The following is a 4,230-nucleotide window of genomic DNA, read 5'->3' on the forward strand; positions in this document are numbered from 1 at the left end:
CATGCCCAGCTAATTTTTTGTATTTTTAGTAGAGATGGGGTTTCACAATGTTGACCAGGATGGTCTCGATCTCTTGACGTCGTGATCCACCCGCCTCGGCCTCCCAAAGTGCTGGGATTACAGGCTTGAGCCACCGCGCCCGGCCTGTTTGTTCTTTTTTTAAAAATTTATTTTATTTTTTTACCAGGGGAGAGCGTGAACACAGTCCCCCATTACCACAAATTATGCAGTCGAGTTTCCCACATTTGGGGAAATCTCAGGGTGTCAGCACATCCGGAGTGCAATGGATTAGCCTCGCCCTGGGAAAACCACCTTCGTGATCATGGTATCTCCCCTGCCAGGTGTTAGTTCTTTTAATTTGCTGAGTGAGAAACGGAGGCTTAGTTTAAGTAACTTGTTCAGGTCACACACTGGAAAGCAAGCCAGACTTCTCTGGTTCTAGGCCTTGTTCCTACTTCAAGGTGGTTATAGGACTTTAATAGTTTGTGTTCCTTAATTGTGTCCATCAGTTGTAACTTGAGTAACAATTTGTTAAAGTACTGGAGTTAGTGAATGGCTGGGTTGTGTGCGTAGGCTCATGCTTAATTCTATGATGATCAATTTCTGTCATCTTTAGTAGGAGGGAGGAGTAGAACATTACATATAGTCTTGGGTGGGCCACAGGAAATTGGCCTTTGTAGAAGTCATCTTTATTTGTCACTCTGGAATGGAACATGACAACCACTGATTTCTGTCTTCCGTTGTCTGTTTTCTTTTTCCTCCTTTCTCCCTGTGATTTAGGCACAGTGGCTACCAGAGGCATTGCTAGTCTGCGAAGGGGCATTTATGGCTGAGGACTGCCCATTCCTTTTAGCCAAAGATCATTCAGAACACACACACGGTTGAACAAAGTTGGATTTACCTGTTGAATAAGGGAAATTACACGCCATGGGCAGCTGCACTTATCTCAGCCTTAGAACTTAGAGAGTTTAGGCCCAAGGAAGCAGAGCTTAGTCTGGATTGGATGCCGTCAGGAAGCAGGGCTAATAATATAACTGGATATCTTAACTGTTCTTACCTAGAAGGTAAGGAGAATGGAGTGAGCCTAAAGCTACCATTGTTAAAGAAGGAAGTTATTCATTAGTGATGTTGGGCAATTTTTGTGATGTGGACAATGTTTGTCTGTGCGATTATGGTCTTGTTTTTGTCTTCATCCGTTAGTCACATACTGGCCTTGTCTGATGTTGATATTGTGTGAAATTGTGTTCCACACGAGAACATCATGGCTTGGCTGTGGGTGCCAGGCCAGCTTATAGCAACACTGAGGTCTGAGTGATAGAGCTAGGCCAGCTCCCAGCCGTCAAGGGCGACATTGCTGTCTCTCTGAAGATACGGCAGAATCCCCTAGGATCCAGAGGGCCTGGGCGTTCTATAAACAACTCTTTCAGCCTTTCACTAACACTGAGTTTGTCAGTCCCTTTGACTAACTGATATTGAGCACTTGTGTGTACCTAGCACTGGAGTGCAGGAGTCAGGTCCCAGATACCCCAAGATGTCACCAGCCCTCAGACTTCATTGGTGCTGTGACAGACATTTTTTGTGACTTGCTTCTCAGATGCCTGGCTTTGCTCACTTCCTGTCACACCTAGTAGCTGAAGCTGCCAGATTTAGGATTGCATCAGCCTTCACTCTCCACTAACCCAGTAATCAGATGAGCTGAGGTTTTAAACATAGGTTCAGTGCCTTTGCTTTTTTAGTAACTGGGTTGTATTGCATGGCAGCAAAACACTCCGATATAGCCTAGTATTCAAATGTGCCCATGTTGGCCTCAGCAAATAAACATCTGTAATGGTGTTTTGAGAGGGATGGAAGTGTGACAGTTCACATGGCTGGTGCAGTGGAGGCAGAATCCAAAGAGGGAAAGAAAAGACTTCCCGGGAAAGGAAAGCCTGCTGTCTTCGGACAATGTATTATGTAGACCGATGAATAAGATCAGTGCTGAAACCCTATTCTCTTACGTCCAATCACTGAGAACCATCTGCTCAGCAGCAAGGTGGGAGAGGGAGCAGCTCTGTCTCAGAACTGAAGTCCTGGCTGGTTGCATCTCGTTCAGCCTCAACCCAGTAGCAATAATATCTCTGAATGCTCCCTGATTGCGGAGAGAATACATTTTGAGAGTTCCTAGGTTTGGGGGTTTTCCAACTTGAGTTTCAAATAGGGGAATGGCATGCATCCTCCTTTATTTCGGAAGCTGTTCTTGGTGAAGGGTGAGACCAGTTTCCAGTCACCAGTGAGTTTTGAAGTTTCCAGGGCTTGGTTCTTTGGGCTTAGCTACATCTGGCCCCTGCGCCTCTATGTCAGTGATGCTGCCACTGGGTTCTTTGTGAACCCATGAGAAGCACTCACAAGGTGAGAGCCCACAAGGAGCTGGGCCCAGAGCAGCACAGGTGTGAACAGGAACAGCAATGCCTGTTAGAAATGCCAGCCACGTAGTCTTAAATGTTCTAGTCTCCATACTGGAAAAGTTAAACGAAACAGGCAAAATTCAGTTTATAGTAAAATATTTTATTTAACAAAATATCTAAAATATTACTACTTTAACACATAAGGAGTATTTCATATTTTTTCTTTGAAGTCTTCAAAATGCCATGTGTACTTAACTTCGGCACATCTCGTTTTGAATTGGCCACTTTCCAAGTGTTCCGTGGTCACTCGTGGTGAGTGTCTACAGCATCGGAGAGCACGGAGCTAGAATTCAAGAGGGACGCGCATAGCCCCATTCTGACTTATTTAAGTCTCTCATTTCTTGGAGCAAGTCTGGAGTTCTATAGTCTTAAGATGTTTCCAGAACCCACAGAGAGTTGAGTCAGTTGGAAAGCTACCCCAGGGAGGTCCACTCAGTAGCCTCAGCTTGAACTGAAACCTTCATCTGTGCTTCCAGCAGGTGACATTTTGACCTTGTAAGTGACCTTAACTCCAGGAAAAAGAAGCCCATCCTTTCAGGTTCTAAGTTAAATGAATATTTTGGTTGCAATATACTGTTCTTTTTTGTTGTTTTTGTTTTTTTTCCTGAAAAAGATTAAGTTTCATGAAGATAGTAACCTAAATTTGAAATTCCATTCTCCTACTTCCTAGCTTTTGGAGGACATTGTTTCACCTGAAAGCCTCAATTTCCTCATTGTAAAATGGCTATAAATAATAGTATCTGTTAGCATTCTTTTGAAGAGTAAATGAACTAATTCATACCAAAAATATAAAAAAATTACTTGTATATAAAACACGATATATCTTAAATTACTATTCAACAGCTGTAGACTTATATTTTCTAGGTTCTTTGGGGTTTGGTATTAAGAACATTGAATTGTGCAAAATGGATCCCTGAAAATAATTGGTGGGGGGTGTGCAAAGGAGAGAAAAACCATGGGTGCATGGGGATCCATGTATGAGCTTTTTCCAGAATGAAATTTTCCTTTAAATGACTTAACAACGTTTGTTTTGGAATTTACTGAAGGAAAATTGATACAATAATTGCATATGTCCATGCGGTATGCCGTACAGGTTTACTTGAGATGTGTGTGTGTGCGCGTGCATACACATGTGTATCTTCTACTTGGGGAAGTCAGGGGAAGCCTCATAAAGTAGATGGTCATTTAGTTGAATCTTTTTAAGAAATTTAAATTTTCACTTTTTCATTTTTTTGTGTGTGCTTGTAGAAAGTGATTTATTTAAAGAGAGAGAGAAACAGGAGAACAAGAGAGAAAGAAGCATTTAAGTCTCACACTAAGTGAGAGAATCCAGAAAGATGGAATCCAGGAGAGGAAGGCAGCTTCCACACTGAGTGGAAGGGAATAGAGAGAGACATGGTGTTTAGGAGGGGAAGACAGGCTTCCACGAGAGAGTGTGGAAGGGTTTTTTTTTTTTTTTTTCTTTTAGAGTCAGGGTCTCACTTTGTCATCCAGGCTGAAGTGCAGTGGTGTGATCATGGCACACTACAACCTTGATCTCCCTAGGCTCACATGATCCTCTCACTTCAGTCTCCCGAGTAGCTGGGACTACAGGCATGCACCACTGTGCATAGATAATTTATATATATTTTTTTGTAGAGATGAGGTCTCATCATCTTGCCCAGGCTATAAAAAGCTTTTAAACTTTAAAATTTTAAAATCAGTCTTATCTAGATATAATGAGCATACTGTACAATTCACCTGTTTGAAGTATATAATTTAATAGCTTTTAATATATTCATAATTG

The 4,230-nt window shown here is 42.1% G+C and overlaps 1 non-coding gene across 1 annotated transcript; it reads right to left on the minus strand.

The window, feature by feature from the left end:
- Positions 1-184: 184 nt before the first annotated feature.
- LOC119472418 lies at positions 185-347 on the minus strand. The gene has a single exon (XR_005201572.1). It is a non-coding gene; the product is annotated as a U1 spliceosomal RNA (small nuclear RNA).
- Between the last annotated feature and the right edge of the window lie 3,883 nt (positions 348-4,230).

The sequence above is a fragment of the Cebus imitator genome, unplaced genomic scaffold, assembly GCF_001604975.1.
Source record: "Cebus imitator isolate Cc_AM_T3 unplaced genomic scaffold, Cebus_imitator-1.0 Scaffold99, whole genome shotgun sequence".
NCBI classification, from domain to species: Eukaryota; Metazoa; Chordata; class Mammalia; order Primates; family Cebidae; genus Cebus; species Cebus imitator.